Source organism: Poecilia reticulata, chromosome 4 (genome assembly GCF_904066995.2).
Source record: "Poecilia reticulata chromosome 4, P_reticulata-male-v2, whole genome shotgun sequence".
Taxonomy (NCBI): Eukaryota; Metazoa; Chordata; class Actinopteri; order Cyprinodontiformes; family Poeciliidae; genus Poecilia; species Poecilia reticulata.
The window spans coordinates 1,075,714-1,097,780 of NC_088833.1; the positions used below are offsets into that span (position 1 = coordinate 1,075,714).

At 39.8% G+C, this 22,067-nt stretch overlaps 1 long non-coding RNA gene and 1 pseudogene across 2 annotated transcripts; both read left to right on the forward strand.

Moving 5' to 3' along the window:
• Positions 1-527: 527 nt before the first annotated feature.
• On the forward strand, positions 528-10,439 carry LOC145551258 (NLR family CARD domain-containing protein 3-like; annotated as a pseudogene). Its single transcript, XR_014087088.1, has 7 exons — positions 528-780; positions 3,262-3,367; positions 3,444-3,518; positions 3,755-3,865; positions 4,666-4,744; positions 4,850-5,072; positions 8,681-10,439. The product of XR_014087088.1 is annotated as an NLR family CARD domain-containing protein 3-like (transcript).
• A 7,123-nt stretch (positions 10,440-17,562) lies between these two features.
• On the forward strand, positions 17,563-20,433 carry LOC145551289 (uncharacterized). Its single transcript, XR_014087097.1, has 3 exons — positions 17,563-18,529; positions 19,045-19,197; positions 19,701-20,433. It is a non-coding gene; the product is annotated as an uncharacterized LOC145551289 (long non-coding RNA).
• Positions 20,434-22,067: the final 1,634 nt, after the last annotated feature.

Genomic DNA, 22,067 nt, shown 5'->3' on the forward strand with positions numbered 1-22,067 from the left:
AATTTACAGGATTCATTCTATGTAGTTATTATCTATGCTTTGGTCACTCAGGCTCTCATGGTCTCTGAATGACCCAGTAGAGAGTGTGTGTGTGTGTGTGTGTGTGTGTGTGTGTGTGTGTGTGTGTGTGTGTGTGTGTGTGTGTGTGTGTGTGATGACCAGACTGCTGCAGATAAACACCAGTAGATGGTTTGATGGTTGATGTTTTTCTCATCATGAGCTAAAAGTAAAATAGTTTAAAATATTTCTGCTGTAGCTCAAAAGGCCCTTAATTTAGCAAAAACCATGAGTCAGGATGCCATAAAACTGTTAATAAAGTGTATGACGATCTACGTCATGATTCCATGTTGCTGATTCAATGGTAATGACAGCGGATACATGTCTGAGCTCAACGTGCTGATCTGACAGAACACCGGACCCCATTACTTTCACCCCTGGTCATAACATGTTTCATTAGACCCGGATGAAGCACGTGATCACTCTTAGGCTGACGGTGTGACGTCACCTCAGCAGTCACGTGACTTCAGCGAAAGGCGTCTAATCAAACCTTTCTATTTAATTTCTGCTTTCTATTTCATTAATAGAGCAGATAAAAGTAAATATTTAGAGGGAGAAAATATAATCAGTTAAACAGGATCATTTCTTTAAATATACCGTATTTCCTGTCTATTTTAGATTGAGTCTGACTTCTTCTGACTTTTTCTTTGGTCCCTGAACGTCTCTGAGTTTTATTTTCACTTTCCTCATTTTGACGCAGTTTGGATTTGCCGCAATCTGTGGGTAAGAAACTTAACATTTCTTTCGTTGTGATGGTTTAGATCGTTTTAAGGGTCGTTGCGTTCAGAATCAGCAGAAACTTCCGCTCCATAGTTCCCAGTAACAGATTCCCAGCCGAAACTGGAAGGAACCGATGAAAATCTGCCCGCAGCAGAAAACACGGGCGGCCTGGAGCTGCAAGACGTTCATAGGATCCATAGATATTTATATGAAATACTAAATACTGCTGAGGTAAAGAATGTGACATTAATCCTTGATGACAATTTAACATTTCATCTAGAAATACTTAAGTATATTTTTCGTGTATCTGTACTTAAGTAGATTTAATAATGGATACTTTCTACTTTTACTCCACTACATTTTACAGTAAGTATCTGTACTTTCTACTTCACTACATTTCTACTAAACTCTCGCGTTACTCGTTACATCCAAGTCTCGTTGCTCTTTTTGTCCGTTAAAATGTGAAGTTCAGGGATTTAAGATGGCGCCATAAAATCCCAGCAATAACGTGACTTAGTGTCTGTTGTCACCCATCGGCTCCACCTTTACTCGCTGCGGAGCTCCAGACATGCGCAGTGGTTTCCTCTGAGCGGGAGGCGATGACTGTCTAATCGTCAGTTATATAATAAAGCTGCATAAATCGATATGGCGACATGTAAGACGGTGGGACTTCGTCCAACTTTTAGCGTCACTTGGAAGGAAAACTTAAAGAAAGGTAAGATCTGTGGACGTGATGCTAGCAAAGCTAGCTGTACAGAGACATGTTGCATCTGCATGAAAAAAGTTGTCACTCATGAGCTGAATTATTGTGTGGAGGTGTTGACTGAGGTGTCGCAGATATGGGACAACGCTGTGAACAAAGTGCAATTTAGTGATATAACAATTCAGGAACGATCCGACTCTTCTGGACGGATCTTTACTAAATCCTAAAGGACTGAAGCCTCACTGAGAGACGTTCTGTGTTCTTGTAATGCTCTGCGTGCTACACTGCAGTAGCTATTATTTTATTTCATTGAAAAATATATATTTATAACATATTAAATAAATATATATTTAATTGGTGAATAAAAAAACAACGTAAGAACACAGAGCATGCTCATTGCTCTTGTTTTCGTCTCCTGTCATGGTGGCAGACGTTGCAGCAGGAGGGAGGATGAGAACAGTCACCTCCTTCTGTTTGGTTACTTCTTGCTTATTGCATCTTGGACAGTCTTTATAGTTTACAGTTGTTTACCGTTAATTGCTGTGTTTAATGGTGCAGACAGTTGTGGTTTCTGACATGGGCAATATGGGCAACCGCCCAGGGTGTTATTTTTTCTAGGGATGGCAGGAGACCTCTGCGGATTGTAGCACAGAGATGAAAGCAAAACAGAATGAAGAAGAGTTTGAATTGATAATGGTTAAATTTATTTCAGCTCTAAGTATTTAATATCTAGGTGTTTTATGGGAATGTGGATCTTTCAGATCAATTAGAGAAGCAATTTTGATAGGTGCACTTAATTTTATTGTGTCATGTAGTGGCGGGCGCTGATTTGGTCTTGATTTTGTCTCAGGTTCGGTGGTCTAGACTACAACTCTGCTACGTGGCTCCTTGGTTCCATGTCCTCCCCTGCCAGTTGGATTTCTTTCAAAATAAAAGCCACTACTGGTAAAAAAAGTGATGTTCATGTTATGTTTGGACAGGAGACAAGATGTTTCCATCTTGAAATTATGATGCATAGAATCACATATCTAAGTCTAAACTATGTTACAGAGTAAACAATAAAAACATGCTTTATCTGTGACATTGTTCATTAAAATGGCACATTTCTAATGTATTAAAATTAAATATGATCGGTTCACTTAATGATATTAGCGATTAGGTAATCCATTCAGCAAGTACTTTTATTTTTAATACTTAAGTATTTTTAAAAGCCAGTACTATTTTACTTTTACTTAAGTAAAATGTAAATGTGGTACTTTTACTTTTACTTAAGTACATTTTTGACTGTGTATTTGTACTTTTACTTAAGTACATTTTTGAGTACTTTCTCCACCACTGGAGAAATGTCACTTATTCAAAACTCCACTTCAGTCAGAGTTAGTTTTTATTTGCTTGAGTAACTTCTTTGAAATATGTATTTTCAGAAATACTTTTCTACGCTTTGCTTTTACTTTTACTTGAGTAATTTTCCTATGACATATTTCTACTCTTACTTGATTTTATTTTAGTTCTGAATCAATGAGCTTCATGTTTTTATTCTCCAGCTGTTTTACTAACAGGTCATGTGGACGAGTGTCTCCTGCCATTTTCCTCTCAAAGTCTCAGATTCATCAAGATTCCTCAAAACACAAAATGATCAATTATTTTCCACTCTATTCATTGATTCAACAAATCATTAATCATTTCAACATTTGATTCTAACTTGATTTAGAAAATAAATATAAATTCAATGAAACGTGAATATAAAATAATTAAAGTTTCAAACTTATTTGTGTTTTCAGGTGAGTGGAGGAGCGCCACCTAGTGGCAGCAGGATCAGTGTGAGGACGGAGAGGACACAGTCCTTCCCTCTAAAATGTCTCTTAGTGGGGAACACCAGGACCACAGGTGAGGTCATGACCTTTACCTATGCAGGAAAGGTCAAAGTTCAGCAGTGGAATCACCAAACTGTCTCCATTCACAGGAAGCCATCAGAACCAGAACCAGAACCTGGACCCGGACCCAGCTGTGTTTCCTTCAGCAGTAACAACTCAAAGAGGTGAGCTGGATCTAAGTTTGTTATTTTTTTAAATGTGTTCATGTGAGCCCAACAAATATTACCTTTATAAATTTGGCCTTTTATCACCTGAAGAAATATTTCTCCTCTGAAATTTGACGGTTTTATACAAATATATTAATGTGATTATTGGAAAACAATCCAGTCGTGCTGCTAACAACCAGGGAGGGTTTTTATCACCAATCCATTTCTAATATGACCTTTTCATTAATTTGCAGGAGTCGTGCAGCTGAGCCCAGCTGTGTGTCATGGAAGAGCAACAGATCTAAGGACATTATTATTAAGTTTAAATCAGACCAGCCTCCAGCAGCAAAGAGCCGGGTCCAAAGGTTCTGTTCAATGTTCAACTGACATGATCATAAAATATACCAGTTCTGGTCACATTTGATTTTCTGCTTTGCATTTTAAAAAGTCATCATGATTGAATGTTTTTAGGGACTTTCTGGGTCTTTAGCAACGTTTGGGAGACATGAGGAACCTAGAAAACTCTGCAGCTGCAGAACAAGATGTGAAAGTTTATTAACAGGGAGAAAACATGTAATGATCTGAGAGCTGCACCACCTGCTGCCATCTTAGATTCCAGCTCTGTGGAAACCTCCTGTTGGAGCATTTTAGGGATTTATGTAAAGAAATGCTGATACAATGTTGAGAATCTGTGGAGGAGATAAGCATTAGTGGAGCTCCAAGGTTAAAACAGTTGATTCCTGTAATTCTGATTATGGAGAAAAGTATGAATTACATATTTTTTTCCTTTTAAATTTACTGATTTTATTAAAATTAAATCTGCCAGGGTATGAATAATTTTGGTCTGAATTCTAAAATCAGAGCTAATTTAATTGTTTGTGCATAAAGAAGGTGGATCATGTTTATTCTGTTCTGGATATTTAAACCTAAACCAAACAGACTTTTGCTGCTGTCCTTCTTTCAGCGTTTCAGTCCGTCATCAGAAAACAGATCCTAAAATATCTCAGTTAAACACCGATGGAACCTGTGCTGCCGTGTTTAAGCTTTAGAAAACTAAAGAACCATGCAGAGCTAATTCTGCCTCCAATCTGCAGAGAAACATCATCTCAGTTTGTCTCTGTGTGGACAGACAGATTCTGGTTCATTTGTCCTGGTTCCTCCACAGAGAGGATCTGCAGAGCCCAGAGGTTCCCACTGATCCATCTGCCCAGCAGCACCAAACACAGCTGGACTCCATATTTATGGTCTGTACTTTGGTTCTGTTCAGTCTGTAGACCAGAGGACTGTCAGTCTGTCCAACATGGACCTGATGTCCAGATCTAGTCTGATATCTTCTCATTCTGTTCCAGCTGCTGGAGGAAAACATTGTCACATTCGTGAAGAACGAGCTGAAGAAGATCCAAAAGGTTCTGAGTCCAGATGAGCCTGAATGCTCAGAGGGTCAGAGTGAGGATGAGGAGGTGATGAGGGGTGAGGATGAAGAGCAGAGGAGCAGCAGAGAGGCGGTGATGAAGATCACCCTGAACTTCCTGAGGAAGATGAAGCAGGAGGAGCTGGCTGACCGTCTGCAGGGTAAGAGGATTTCTACAACAATTAAAACATGATTACATGTGAAAATGAATTCAACTGAAATCAAACAAGAGAAAAAAAATACAGAAAATCTTAATCAAACAGTCACATGAGCTCAATGACGTTCTGGATTCAGCAGCTTTTTATTTAAACATCACCTGTGGTGACTGGTTGCTGCTCATGAAATATAAACTTTGGGAACTTTATATTTACTGTAAAATATTGTAAAAAACAAACATGGCAGCAATGCTCAAGATAAAAACCCATTTTAGTATTGATTCCTGTACCCAGTACATAAAAATGTAACATTCAGCTACAGATGAAGAACCTGCAGAAACACACAGACAGCTACCAAATTCACACTGTGATGCAGCAGCGCCAACATGGAGTAAATGATAAACTGCTGCTGATCTGCATGACATGATCTCTCCGACTGTCTACCGTCCATCTACAGCCTCAACACATCGGTGTTGCTGGACCATCACTGCTTTTGTCAGTTTAATAGTTTTCCAGCTCAACAAATGCATATACCTTGGGTATCGGATGACATTCGGCTGTTAATGAGAAAGAGAGACTATGCTATAAATCTTTTCTTAAAAGGACCACAGATTGGCTGCTTTTTAAAGTTTGAGGAACAGAGTAGTTAAAGAAATGTACAAATCTAAAGCTAAATATTACACAAATGTCTTATCATAAGCTGGAGGGAATGGTAAGACGATCTGGAAACAACTAAACAGTTTACTGAATCCCAATGCAAACACTAAACATAAATATGAATTTGCAATATCAGGAAAAACCATAACTGATCCTGCTAAGCTAATGACAATGTTTAATGATTATTTCCTCTCTTCAGTTAAAGACTTGGCATCAAAGTTTCTGCCAGCTCCGATGAAACACACGGTACAAAACCAACCAAAAACTGTTCTGATCTCTTTGAGATTAAGGAAATTCATTACTCGGATGTTCAAAAAGCCATTAACAGTTTAAATAATTCTCACGCAAAGGATATGTATAATTTAGACGCTATGTTTTTAAAAAATACAGTAAGATTTTAGTAGAACCTTTAACTCATATAGTCAACATTTCCTTCAGAACATGGCAATTTCCCGATGAATGGAAAAAAACTTTGGTGAAACCGATTTTTAAATCAGGAAGTCGACATGAAATCAGCAACTACAGGCCAATAAGTCTGGTTCCGGTCATGTCAAAAGTGCTGGTGAAAATTATTCTGGAACAGCTACTACTTTATTTAGAAAGTAACAATCTTCTGCATCCACTTCAGTTTGGTTTCAGACGTCAACATTCCACAGAGACGCTGTAAGTCTGCTGCTTGAAAAGGTTAAACAATCAATTGACCAGGGAAAATTACTGGTGCAGTTTTTCTTGACTTGAAAAAGGCCTTTGATACGGTGAATCACAATTTACTGATCTCAAGGCTTTCATCATTTAATTTCTCAGAACGGTCATTGTCTTGGTTTAAATCATATTTGGAAGATCGTGAACAATGTTTTGTCATTAATAACAGTAAATCTGTCTTCTGTAAAATTGCAACAGGGATTCCACAGGGAACCATCTTAGGTCCGGTCCTTTTAAGTTTGTATGTTAATAGTCTTCCTGAAATTTGTCCTGAAGTCAATCTTTAAATGTATGCTGATGACACCATTGTTTACACATTGGACAAAAGCGGTATTGTTGTTAGTGAAAAACTTCAGAACAGTTATTTTAACTGATTATCACTTCAATTTTTAGAGTTACTTTTTAAAAGCCCATCTAGGGACAAGTGCTGCGAATTAGCTGTTGCTATGATGCTAACAAGAAATGATCTTTATTCAGTTTGTCCATGTTGATGTGTGTCTGTCCCTATCAAATAAACTTTATAATAATGTTCATCTGGGCTCTTATATAAATACATTTTGAGCAATATTCAGTTAAACTATATTACAAAGCAATAATAATTAAAATCAAAAAACATTTTCATAATGTGAACAGTAGTAAACCTGTCTGATATATACTGGTCAAAAAATAAAGGGAACACTTAAACAACACAATATAACTCCAAGTAAATCAAACTTCTGTGAAATCAAACTGTCCACTTGGGAAGCAACGCTGATTGACAACGGGGACCCTCGTCGGGTCAATCAGTGTTGCTTCCTAAGTGGACAGTTTGATTTCACAGAAGTTTGATTTACTTGGAGTTATATTGTGTTGTTTAAGTGTTTCCTTTATTTTTTTGACCAGTGTATATATTAGCTGGGCCTAAATCCATCAACTGGAGCTAAAGTAAAATAAAGAAATGGAAAATGATGAATATTTAGTTTTTATCAAAACTGAAAAGGCAACAATATTTTCTCCTTTTTATTTTTTTACATTTGAAATAAATGTTTCTCAGTCTATTATTGCATCTAATGGTGAATGCCTTTAAGGTTTCATGTGTTTGACTGCAACAAGATTTCATCTCAGCTCCTGCTGCCTTTCTAAAACCTCCAACCATTAACAACTGGACAGGTGTACTTAATAAAGCGGCCAGTTTGGCTCTTTGTTTCCAGCTTGCAGACACTGTTGTGGAAAAAATGATCACCAAGCACTGTTCAGGAGAAATCACTCAATCAGGTTTATTTGTGAACTGTGCAGAACTCAGAGAGCTTGTAGGACAATGAGTGATGAAGCAGGTCTGGATGAAAAGCTCTGCCAGGCAGAGACGCACATGAGTTTATACCAGGATAAAGAATCCAAAACAATGGCTGAGACAGTCTGGTTCTCATGCAGCTGTGGGAAACTAGTCCCAACCTGGATCATGGAACCCAAATAACTTCACTGTGGTGAGAGTTCACAAGCATTTCATACAACATGATCAGCAGATGTTAAAAGGTCAGAGGTCAGAGGTCGCTCTGTGGGAAACATGTTTGATTAACTGAAACCTTCAACCAGAGAAACAATCAGAGTTTTAATGAGCAAAACTGATTTAATCAAGTCTGTGCAGCAAGAACCTGGTTTATTTATTTGCTTTTTTCTTTCATCTGTCGCCTCAGTGGGAGTTTTATTCAGAAAATCAGAATTATAATTTTCTCTTTCCTCTATGACTGAAATTGGAATTACTTCAGGTTTAGACACCTTGGTAGAAAAATAATTATCCATCCATTTTCTAACACCCTTGTCCCTTAGTGGGTCAGGAGGTGCTGGTGCCTCTCCAGTTAACGTTCTGGGCGAGGTCACCTGGACAGGTCGCCAGTCTGTTGCAGGGCAGCACAGAGGGACGCAGGACAATCAACCATGCACACACACACACACACACACACACACACACACACACTCACACTTAGGGATAATTTAGAGAGACCAATTAACCTGACAGTAATGTTTTGGACTGTGTGAGGAAACCAGAGAACCCGGAGAAAACCCACCATGCACAGGGAGAACATGCAAACTCCATGCAGAAAGACTGGGAATCGAACCCAGAACCTTCTTGCTGCAAGGCAATGGCTCTACCAGCTGCGCCACTGTGCAGCCCCCAAAAAATAATTAGTTTTCTGTAATTATTTTTCCATCATAGCGGTTCATACACAAACCCTTCTTAGAATATCAGAAATTGTTTTATTGTTTTTTTTCTTCAGATTTTGATGTTTGGTGTCAAAATCAGCTTAAAGACCATCTGAAGAAGAAGTTCCAGAGTCTCTCTGAAGGTGTCGCTGAACCTGGAAATAAAACGGTTCTGAACCAGATCTACACAGAGCTCAACATCACAGAGGGGTTAACTACAGAGGTCAACCAGGAACATGAGGTCAGACAGATTGAAACAGCATCCAGGAAACAAGAAACAATCAGAAGAGAAGACATCTTTAAAGCCCCACCTGGAAGTGATGAACCAATCAGAACAGTGATGACCATGGGAGTGGCTGGCATTGGGAAAACACTGTTAACACAGAAATTCACTCTGGACTGGGCTGAAGGCAAAACCAACCAGAACATCCAGTTCATATTTCCATTCACTTTCAGAGAGCTGAATGTACTGAAAGGCAAAAAGTTCAGTTTAGTGGAACTGATTCATCACTTCTTTGAAGATATTAAAGACGCAGGAATCCGCAGCTTTAAAAAGTTTCAGGTTCTGTTCATCTTTGATGGTCTGGATGAGAGCAGACTTCCACTGGACTTTGATAATAATCTGATCCTGACTGATGCTACAGAGTCCAGCTCACTGGATGTTCTGCTGACAAACCTCATCTGGGGGAATCTGCTTCCCTCTGCTCTCCTCTGGATAACCACACGACCTGCAGCAGCCAATCAGATCCCTGCTGAGTGCGTCAGCATGGTAACAGAGGTCAGAGGGTTCACTGACCCCCAGAAGGAGGAGTACTTCAGGAAGAGATTCAGAGATAAAGAGAAGGTCAGCAGGATCATCTCCCACATCCAGAAATCAAAAAGTCTCCACATCATGTGTCACATCCCAGTTTTCTGCTGGATCACTGCTAAAGTTCTGGAGGATGTGATGAAGACCAGAGAGGGAGGGAGCTGCCCAAGACCCTGACTGAGATGTACATCAAGTTCCTGCTGCTTCAGTTCACAATCAAGGAGAACAAAATTCATGGACGACGAAAGACAAAATCTATCTGGAGTCCAGAGAACAAGAAGCTGATTGAGTCTCTAGGAAGACTGGCTTTAGATCAGCTGATGGAGGGAAACCTGATTTTCTATGACAAAGATCTTGATAAGTGTGGCATCGACATCAAAGATGCTGCGTTGTTCTCAGGAGTTTTCACTGAGATGTTTAAAAAGGAGAGAGGAACGCGCGACATCTCAGTCTACTCCTTTGTTCATCTGAGCATCCAGGAGTTTCTGGCTGCCGTCTACATGCTCCACTGCTTCACCAGCAGGAGGTCAGAGGTGATCAAGACGTTCCTGGGAGAAGAAAACAAAGAAACATCTCTAGATGAGTTTATGAAGAAAGTCATGGAGAAATCCCTCAGCAGTAAAAATGGCCACCTGGACCTGTTTGTCCGTTTCCTTCATGGTCTCATTGTGGAGTCCAACCAGAGACTCTTAGAGGATCTGCTAGGTCAGACAGAGAACAGTCCAGAAACCATCCAGAGAATCATCACCAACCTGAAGAAGATGAACACTGATAGAATCTCTGCTGACAGAAGAATTAACATCTTCTACTGTCTGGTGGAGATGAACGATCTCTCATTTTATCAGGAGATCCAGCGGGTGCTGGATTCAGGGAAGGAGCTCTCAGTGACTGACTGTTCAGCTCTGGCCTTCATGCTGCAGATGTCAGAAGTTCTGGATGAGTTGGACCTGGAGAAATACAGCACATCAGAGTCAGGACAACGGAGACTGGTTCCAGCTGTGAAGAACTGCAGAAAGGCTCGGTGAGTCCAGATGTTTTCATTGTGTGAATGCTGATTTAGCACTATTGTCCTCCTGTTTCTTCTTTTTTCTTCAAGTTGCTTCTGGATTACTTTAGCCATTCAAACATCTAAACATTCACTTCATCCAGGACAGCTGCAGCTTCTGGTTTTGAGACATTTTGATCATTTTAAAAATATTTAACTTTTTATCAGTTTCAGGTTGAAATGAATAGAAAACCCTGAACTCTAGAAAATGTCTATTTTCTCTAAGATCCAATCAGCCAGAGAGACGTTTTAAACTTTAAACTCCTCTTCACTCATTGAGCTGCTGCTCCATAATTCACCTTTTAGGATCTTTGACTGTTTTAATAAATAATTGTTTAGGTTTGATGGAAAGTTGGACCATTGAAATAATCTATTGCATTAATTATAAATTTGTGAACAGTGTTGATCTTCCTCATCCCGTCATCATCCTCACCTCTTCCTCCTCCCACTAGTTTCCTCTGAGTTTGTAACTGCACTCTAAAAAGAAAAAGTTGAACCAACTTAATTGAATTGCTTCTATGGGTAACAAGCAATTCAATTAAGTTTATTGTCAAGTTCTTTTTAAACTGTGCAAATTCCCCACTTGAAAAGGGATGGATGATCCATGGAGACTCTTGATGACAGGGATTTACTCGAAGGAACAAACAGTTTTCCTTGCTTTTACTTCCATTTATTTTACAGTGTATGGACATGTTCACCGTTGATCCAGAAAGTGCAGGTAAAAACCTTTAAACAAACCCAAAAATAAAAATTACTAATCTGTATAAATTAATTTCACTCAATTGCAAAGGAAATGGCAAATTAGATAATACCAAGCAACCCATCACAAATTAAACATATAAAGTAATCAAAATTAAATACACAAGTAACTAAACTTATGTTAACTTTAAGCTTAACTTTAAAGTGCATTTCAAGTTAATGTCATAATGTGAAGTACCAGGACTCGAAGGCAAGCAACAACTACAGACACCAAACTCAGTTTAACAGATTTATTGTATAATGGGGGAAGGATGGAGAGGTGTAGACCAGCGGCAGCAGGGGGAACCAGGCCAGAGGAGGAACTGAGGAATGGGTGAGTGGTTAGACAGAGGAATAATGACAGGAGTGAAGGTGCGACCTGGTGAAGGCTTACGGTTGGAGGGTTCAGATGAGCGGAGGAGGGTACAGCAGTTGGGGCAGTGAGGGGGTTTCCAGGTGGAGGAGTTCCAGCAGGTAACTCAGGGTGGACAGGCAGCAGCAGGGTGGTAGTTGTGGAGGAATCCAGGGGCTAGGCCTAGCAGGACAGCGAGGATCAGGTGGTCCAGGTGGATCAGACTCTCAGAGAGAGGTCAGAGCTGGTTCTAGGAGGAAGGAAGAGATGGAAGAGGCGTCAGAACAAGTAAAACACTTGAGACACAGCACTGAGAGCTAGAGTGTACCACTGTTGAAGCGGAACCATCTGGCATCTTCTTCCGGGAAGCCACTCCTATTTAAGGCCCTTGCTGATTGGAGATGATGAGCACCAGCTGGATGCCATCAGCCTGCCACCCTGAGAAAGTAGAGAAAACACTCCCCTGCAGAACCCAACAGTTAATATTTATTTTTACATTTCATTCATTTCTTAACATACAAACATCTGCTTCTCAACATTAATAATAAATATTTATTATAAATTTAACTTTAAATTATTCTTTCAAGTAGATGATAAATTAATTAACAATTAAACTTGGTACCCAAATCCATTTCATCAATACAATAAACAATTCAATCATAAAAGTCCATCAATCAATGAACGGCAAGCGTCACTATTAGGTGTTAATGATCCGATCGGCCAAACAGGAAGCCTGGCTGGAGGAATGTAGACAACTTTGCGGTCTCATAACAATACAGCTTATGTCTTATCGGCTGCCTCTCTGCTCATCTACAAGATCATCCAGCTTTACACAGGTTGACTTGGATCTGTGATTCAAAAAGTCCGCAAACTCCTGCCCTCTTTGTTTGGCGGCTTTCTCTCATAGACATTAATACGTATACGCCTCATCGAGCGGGTCAAAGGTCATGGAGTGGGCCGGCCCGTTGCTGCGATACGTAACAGCGTCCGCCATGTTGAATGTGGCATCTCTGCCAGTAAGCTAATACAAGTGAATGGACCGATCTTTATAAAGTGCCGTTCTACAAAGTATTTTAAGTTAATTCCTGCCATTGACACATTTTCTCACACGTTAATATATTTGGCAACCAAAGACATGACTAAAGAGAGTTTCTAACTTTCTACGTGATTATTTGTTTTGGGGCATTTCTGAATAAAGAGCAAAATGTTTTATTTGATAAAAATGATTCTGATCATTTTTATATTGAAATTGCTGAACAGACACACTTTTACAGTGTTTAAAGAACATTTCAAGACAAACAATTTTCCTGTATTTATTTTGTATACATTATTGAGAAATGACTTGATTTATAAATCAGTCATTGTCAAAAATTAAACTACATATTTTTCTTACTTTTTTCCAGAGAATATACACTGCTCAAAAAATAAAGGGAACATTTAAACAACACAATATAACTCCAAGTAAATCAAACTTCTGTGAAATCAAACTGTCCACTTAGGAAGCAACAGTGATTGACCATCAATTTCACCTGCTGTCAGCACATTCAACGTTGTACAGAACAAAGTATTCAATGAGAATATTTCATTCATTCAGTTCTAGGATGTGTTATTTGAGTGTTCCCTTTATTTTTTTGAGCAGTATATATATATTACAGTTTGTCAACTCTGCTATTGACAGCAAAGAGTGAAAATAATTCTAACAGAGTAAATTATATTTCATTACAAAAGCAACATTATTACAATAATACTTCAAATTGAGGTATTTAAAAATACACAAAAAGTGAAAGAATAAAACATTTATTCATTATACTGGGAACACTGGTCACAGGCTTCAGTCTGCTGGTCACACTGGGAGAACTCAATGACTTCTGAGACGTCCTGGTTCACAGGCTAAAGCCAAGAATAAAAGAGAAATTATCCAAAAGAGACATAGAAAATACATAAATGTTTCCTTCACATTCATAAAAAGCCATTTTCAGCATGTTGGGCTCTGACTCGTAGCATCTTTATAGCTAAATACCGACATGGTGAAGCTGAGCTGGAAACAGACTGAAGACCAGCAGCTCCAGCTCTGATCCTGACCGACCTTTACTCACTAAATCCTCTGGTTTTTAATCAACTTCTCCTCTAACAGCCGTTTCTCATCAGCTCTCATTAGAAAACAGTATGAAAACGTTAGCTGCTACGCTAACAATTAGCGGTTATATTAGCTGCTACGCTAACAATCAGCGGTTATATTAGCTGCTACGCTAACAACCAGCGGTTATATTAGCTGCTACGCTAACAAATAGCGGTTATATTAGCTGCTACGCTAACAACCAGTGGCTATATTAGCTGCTACGCTAACAATTAGCGGTTATCTTTTCTGCTACGCTAACAATCAATGGTTATATTAGCTGCTACACTAACAACCAGCGGTTATATTAGCTGCTACGCTAACAACCAGCGGTTATATTAGCTGCTACGCTAACAAATAGCGGTTATATTAGCTGCTACGCTAACAACCAGTGGTTATATTAGCTGCTACGCTAACAATTAGCGGTTATCTTTTCTGCTACGCTAACAATCAACGGTTATATTAGCTGCTACACTAACAACCAGCGGTTATATTAGCTGCTACGCTAACAATCAACGGTTATATTAGCTGCTACACTAACAACCAGCGTTATATTAGCTGCTACGCTAACAACCAGCGGTTATATTAGCTGCTACGCTAACAATTAGCGGTTATCTTTTCTGCTACGCTAACAATCAACGGTTATATTAGCTGCTACACTAACAATCAGCGGTTATATTAGCTGCTACGCTAACAATCAGCCGTTATATTAGCTGCTGCTCTAACAATCAGCGGTTATATTAGCTGCTACACTAACAATCAGCGGTTATATTAGCTGTTAGGCTAACAATCAGCGATTATATAGCTGCTACGCTAACAATCAGCGTTTATATTAGCTGCTACGCCAAAAATCAGCGTTCTATTAGCTGCTACGCTAACAACCAACGGTTATATTAGCTGCTACACTAACAATCAGCGGTTATATTAGCTGCTACGCTAACAACCAGCGGTTATATTAGCTACTACGCTAACAATCAGCGTTACATTATCTGCTATGCTAACAATCAGCGGTTATATTAGCTGCTACGCTAACAACCAGCGGTTATATTAGCTGCTACGCTAACAACCAGCGGTAGCTGCTATGCTAACAATCAGCGGTTATATTAGCTGCTATGCTAACACTCAGCGGTTATTTCGGGTCAATTTAGCTACATAGGAAATATTTTCCGGCTGTTTAGAAGCAAATTTTTGGCTATAAAGTAATTCTGATCTTTCATCCTTACCTGGGGAAGGTAATCCTAATGAATCCAGTTTGTTTGGTAAAACGGTAGAAACACACAGCACAGGACTGAAGGAGCTCCGATCCTCTGCTGCCACATAGAAGATGGCGGACGCTTTTACGTACGACTCAGCCTCCATGAGGCGTCTAGTATTGATGTCTATGCTTTCTCTTCCGTCTTCTCTTTTTTTCCTTGTCCGTCCCTCTTTTAGGTCCGTGTGGAAGCGCGTCACTTTTTTGTTCCTTTTTTTTTCTTTCCTGATTTGACTTCACATTTATCCAACTTAATTAAGTTTAACCAATTCAATATATTCTAATCATCCAACTCAATTTGTTAAACAAATTTATTAAGTATGTTTAAGTCGGTCTTACTCAAATCATTGAACTTACACAGCACTTTTCCTTTGACTACTCAAAGCCCTTCACATTAGAGTCACATTCACAGATTCACATTGTCCATATTGATATGTGGCAGGAGGGAGCTGGAATTGAACCTAGAACCTTTCGATCACAAGACGACTACTCTACCCACAGAGACACAGTCGCTTACTGGGGAATCTGTCCTGGTAGCTGGAGTCATGGTCAGACGTGGGATACAAATATTGAACTTAATTATTTCAAGTAAAGTCAAAGTAAAAAGGTCCTTTAAGGAAAAGATTTGTAACTTTTAAATTAGAGCATATTTAGAGGACACTGTAAAAAGAGTTTTTCAAAATATTTAGTTTGGAACAACTTAAAAGTTTGAGTTGACTTTCTGTAGAATTAAGACAAAGAGATTTTAAATGTTTATTAGAAGAAAATAAATGATTTGAGTAAGAGTGACTTAAATCTGTTATCTTAAACATACTTAATACATTTGTTAAATAAAATTAACAAATTGAGTTGGATGATTAGAATATATTGAATTGGTTAAACTTAATAAATTAAGTTGGATAAACTTAATTGAATTGCTTGTTACCTCTGGAAGCAATTCAATTAAGTTGGTTCAACTATTTAGTGTAAGTTTTGAGTTAAATGAACACAAACAGTAAGTTGGCATAGCAACAGCAAAAGAATTAAGATACATTAACGTCAATAAGTCCATAAGATGAACTTCAGCCCAAAAAACACTTTTTAGAGTGTGAGACCAAAATGTGGTGATTGTTGTCTGGTTCCAGAAAAAGTCCTGGTTTCTGTCAGATCCTCCCAAAGCTCTGAGAATCTGCTTCCAGAGCTGGAGCCATTTTCCTCATCAGCTCTTCATCTGCAGCCTCTGTTGAAGCTGTTAGCTGTCCTCCATGAAGACCTGCAGAGACATGAGCTTCACCTCTTTAGACATCCCAGCCTCTTTAGTTCCTGGAGAACTTTCACTGCTTCACCATGAAGATGCTGCTGGACCCAAACGCTCCGTCTCCTCCAGGGGTTTTGCTCTTCAGCTCTTTAGGAGTTTAGCAACAATTTCTTCTGACATCCAAACCTTTGTTCCTCTGAGACGATGGACAGACCACTGCAGAGACATGTGTCCCTCGTCCAACCAGTTTGTCCCAGTTCCTCTCAGACCAACAGAGGACGGTCCAGACCTGAAGGAGCAGCAGGACCGGTTCTGCTGCTGCTCTGCAGGACGACCAGAACAATCTGCAGCTTTTAGCTGAAGCAGGTTGACGACTGTCCACTTTCTACTTTGTTAAAGCATCAAATCCAGCAGATGAACGGAGACACAACTGGAGCATCATGTGTCTGGTCTGCTCCCAGTTTCCTCTGTGGCAGCATTTAATCATCTGCTGCTGGGAGCCACGTTTCTATAGAATATGCTACTATTATTAATGATGAGGAGGATTCTAGATGCTGCAGCAGCAGATATGGGCTAAACAAACCCAGAGAGGCCAGAGGTCCACAGCAGGCTGGACTTCCTGCTCTGCTCACTTCATTTATAACTCACTTCCTGCTTGGTGGAAGATCTCCAGGAGCCAAACGGCCTAGTCCAAGTCAGAGCTGTGAGCAGCTCCTCCTCCTCTCCATCATCTCCAGTAGTTTCCTTCATCCAGCTCAGTCAGCCTCTGCATCAGCTGCTGCAGCTCCTTTGAGGCTCTGATGCTGCAGAGAAACTGAACTTTCCTTCACAGATGATAGAAGATCTTCAACATCTGACTGAGCTGAAGGTCTGAGGACATGAAGCCTGGACCAGAACCAGAACCAGAACCTGGACTGTAGTCAGGAGCTGCACAGACTCTCTGTCGGGTCAAACTCAGGAAACTGAAGATCAGATGTTGATCAGATGATGACATCATGATGACATCACTGTTATCATATTTTACCTGTTTATGATCCAGATTGATTTCATTAGAACTGAATTTATTTCTTCTCTCATCACAGACTTGGTGGCTGTTTGATCCAAAAGGCTGAATGTGAAGTTGTGGCTTCAGCTCTGAAGTCCAACCCACATCTGACTGAACTGGACATAAATCTGATCATCATAACTGAAGGTGGAGATTCTGATGTGAAGAATGTGTCTGAGATCCTGGAGAGTTCAGTCAGTAAAGTGAAGATTCTGGGGTTTGTTTTCTCTATTTATACAATAAAATCATTCATTGATACTTTAGTTCTTAGTTTAATTAATAATTTTATTGTAATATTTTAAATCAACATGTTTAAAGTCAGATTAAAATGTCTAAAACATTTAACCTTATAAATGAATTATTTTCTCATTTCAGACTTTGAGATTATTGAACTTTGTTTCTCAGTTTTTAAAATGTTTCTGACTGATGAACAAACTGAGTAAAATAATCCAAATGAAGTGAATTAATGATGGAGATGTTTCAGTTTGGTTGGTAAAGATTCAGATGGTTTTATTTCTGATTCTCATCTTTACATCCAGAATGAAATGTTGATCCTCCAGTCGAGCCACAAACACTGACCAGTTCAGATCACCATTAATGAAACATCTAAGAAGTGACTGATTGTAGAAAAGCAAATCTAGATGAGCTGAATGACAGTGAGGTTTGCAGCAGCAGGTTCCTCCCTCTGTCCTGAAGCTGTGGTTCTGTTGGGCCGGGTCAGAGAGGAACCGTCCTCTTCAGTCGGTTGGAGCCTCGTCTCTGTGATGAAGCTTCATCAGGTCTCGTCTCCTGAGGAAATAATGGCCTCCATTGATTTCAGCAGCTTTAAGAAGAACCCAAAGCCATTCATGGATAAACTGAGTGGTTCTGATCCGGTTACCAAGTCGGGTCTCCAGCTGATGATCAGAACCAGCAGAAATAGCTCAGCTCATCCAGGCTGCTGCTCAGAGAAAACTTTGAGTTTCTTTGTTGATCAAATGTTCTGGTTCTGCTGGTTTGGACTCTTTAACCCAGTTTGACTGGATCAGATGTTAGAATCAGTTCATCAAGTTTCTTTTACATTCAGGGAAATTAATTTTCTACATTTTATTATTTGTTCATGTTTCAGTTTTAACTGCATCCTGTTGCTTCAGCTCATCTTATATTCTTTATTCAGATTTCAGAGCTGCAGGTTGTCAGAGACCAGCTGGATGTCTCTGTTCTCAGCTCTGAAGTCCAACCCGACCCATCTGACATATCTGGAACTGATTGAAACCAACCTGGAAGGTTCTGGACTGAAGGAGCTCTGTGGTTTTCTACAGACTGAAGGCTGCAGACTGGAAACATTGGGGTTTGTAATTATATAATTATTGATATTTGAGTGAATAATTATCTATAATTGATCATAAATCAAAGTTCATTTCTTCTGATCTAATCAATATTTTCTGAGTTTGTTCCTGGATCCAGAGTTTAATTTAGTCCCTCTGAGTTGGACCTGCTGATCTGAGGTCAGAACAGGACAGCATTCGGACCCCCAGTGTGTAGAAATCCCCCTCAGGTCAAGCAGGTCAAAGGTCATTCAACCCAGTCTAGAAAAGTGAATTCCTGGAACCTGACAGGAACAAATCAATAATCAATGATTGATGCTTCAACACCTTGATCAGAACCTGGAATGATTTTACTGACTAAAATCCTCCAACACATCATGACCCAGTACCAGGTTCTGGTTCTGGTTCTGAAGTCAGCAGGTCTTTATTGAAGCAGCAGCTTGTTGGCTTTAATATTCATGAGAATCTTTAACTGGTTCTGTTGGACTGGTTCACCTGCATCCTGTTGGCTTCAGCTCATCTTTTATTCTTTATTCAGGTTGTTCAGCTGCAGGTTGTCAAAGATCAGCTGTGATTTTCTGGCCTCAGCTCTGAAGTCCAACAGCCTCCGTCTGACATATCTGGACCTGAGAGGAAACAACCTGAAGGATTCAGATGTTCAGCAGCTGAAACGTTTTGTAGAGACTTTACAGTAAGTAAATGTTTGTAGTGAGTCCAGCTGCTGTCAGCATGTTGAGCTAAACCCAGTTAGCATCAGAGCAAAGCTCCAGTGTTCCCAGTAAAGCTGCAGCTTCTCAGTGGGAGGAGAATGGTTCAGGCTTCCTGATTGGACACAGAGACAGCAACCAGCCAATCAGAGCAGCAGCAGCTTGCTGTGTTCCTGTGTTGGTGTGAAGATGAGTGTTGTTGCTGTGTCCATGTCTCCAGGACGTCCAGCTGGACTCCAGCGTCCAGCCGTCCAGCATGTCTAGAGACAGTGGTCCTCATTCATCAGACTGTGGCAGCAGCAGATCTGATCTCAGATCTGCTTGTTCTCTCAGTTCAACAGGAAACAAGTGATCAGGTTCATCTTGGTCACAGCTCTGAGATCAGTCTGACTGCAGCCTGGAAACCGTCTACTGGATGTGCTGCGTCACTGACTGCTGCAGGAGAGGCTGGAAACACTCACTGATCTGATCCTTCTTCTCTCTGCAGGTTCAGATCTCTGTAAAGTAGAGAACGGTCTCTGTGTCCTGCTGATCCTCAGAGGTTGAAGCTGCAGCAGTTTGAGTCTAAAGAGACTCTGACTGGATCCTGATGATGACCTCTGACCTCCAAGATGTCTGTCATTTAGTGTCTGATGTTGTTTGTCTCTTTGGATCAGTAAAGATCCGATTCAAACTGGGCTCCATTTAGAGGCTTCATGGAGTTTTGATCTGAACTGGATTCAACTGGAAAGTTGATCTTTTTTCTCTCTGATTCATTTTCATCCTGGAACCAGAAATGGTCTGAGATGGAAACATGGGAATCATTTCAGTTCAGCTCTGAATCATGAAAGACATTCAAACCTCTTTTCTCTTCTGCTTCTTCTTCTGCTGACAGGAAAATGTTCCTCAAAGCTCCACAGATTAAAAGATGCTTTACTGGAAACTGCAGAGAAACTTCAGCTTCCATCACAGAAACCAGTTGAACCAGTTTAGAACTGGATGTCCCACAGAAACTCTGATTGTTTTTGTGTTTTACTTTTTTAACTCCATGTTTCATGTTTTTAAGTTTTCTAGAGAACTTTAGGACTCGATGTGTCACATCAGGCTCTTTACTGTGATTTTATTGACTTATTCAGACCTCAGAGAATCACTGGGATAATGTGCTGATTGGTTTATGTTATTTTTATATTTCTTCTAACCTAATATGTGTTATTTGGTTAATAAAGATTTTAATAATGTTCTTTGTACAAATATAATAACTGCACCTTTAATTTTAATCCTTCATGCTCTCTAGCTTTTTGTATTTGGATCAACAAAGAAATTAAAATATATTTAAGTTTTCATTTTTACTTTGACAGGTTTATTTAGTAATAACAGAAACATCCTGTTCAGTTGATCTGAGCTTTAAGCTTCTCATTTAGACAGCAGTTTATTTTGCATTATTTAGACCAAGAATATTTAAATAAAATACACGAGCTAACTGGTTTCCAGCTTCAGATTAGCAGGTTAACTGGTTCCAAGTTCAGACTAGCAGGTTAACTGGTTCCCAGCTTCAGACTAGCAGGCTAACTGGTTCCCAGCTTCAGACTAGCAGGTTAACTGGTTTACAGCTTCAGACTAGCAGGCTAACTGGTTTCCAGCTTCAGACTAGCAGGTTAACTGGTTCCCAGCTTCAGACTAGCAGGCTAACTGGTTTCCAGCTTCAGACTAGCAGGTTAACTGGTTCCCAGCTTCAGACTAGCAGGTTAACTGGTTCCCAGTGATATAAATGAAGGCAGATTCTTCTCCTGGGTTCACTGTAATGGTTTCTCTGTCAGCCGGCAGAGACTCTGAGCAGAGCTAACGATGCTAACGATGCTAACGATGCTAACAGGTTTAAGCAGCAGCTCGTTTTAAACGCAAACTGATTATCAGCAGCTGCAGATCTAAACTCTGATGCTGAACAATGGAGTCTGTCCATCAGTTCACTGATAATCGGTCGTGATTTTATCATTAAACCGATTCATCATTCAATCTTACTGAATTCCTTTTCAGTAAACATATCTTAATGTGAATTAACATAACTTTTAACTATTAATATAAATATATTCTTCTACATTCCCCCTAAAATAAGTACACTTATTTTCTAGTTAATCTGTAGTGCATTGCTCTCCCATGGTCATAGGTTCCATTGGTATAGGATCGAAAAACCCTCTCTGACAATCCTTTCATCCGAGGGGAAAAATTATCCTATGGCCCTCCAGGCAACCACCCTCAGGCACCAGTGAAATCAGTGACCATGGTACCCACAATGATTTCTGCTCAAACACCATCATAGGACACTCCGCTTGGTTTGAACCGAGTAGTAGTAAGCTTGACTTCTCTGCAGCGATGCAGTGCAGCGTTGTGTAGTACAGGTCCTGTCCTCGGTTGCAGAAGCAAATTGTTGTTCCGGGTTGATGTTTCCTTGATTTTATTACTCTGCCTTCTCACTGTCCAGGTTCAGGGTCCCATCACATTCCCATGTCCATGAGTCTCTGAGTCCAACACACAGAGGGTCCCTGAACCGCCAGTCACTCTGGTTGCCCTGAGAAGACAGGAAAACTGAGCAGTATCTTATAGTACAACATGTTCCAATTAAAGGTCTTCATTACTTGTATGGAGAAATCCTTGATGCTCCTTATTGGATTCTAAAGTCCCATTAATAACTCACATGTTACCTGCGCATGAGGACCTTCCATATACATTTAACATATTGTCCATGTCATATTATGACCATCTCAACATTCCTCCCCACTATCACTCAGTGAAGGAACAATGTCATTCAGAATTGAACAAAACTGTGACAATACAATAAAGGAATCACGTCGGGGTCACCACTTTATGGAGGAATTCA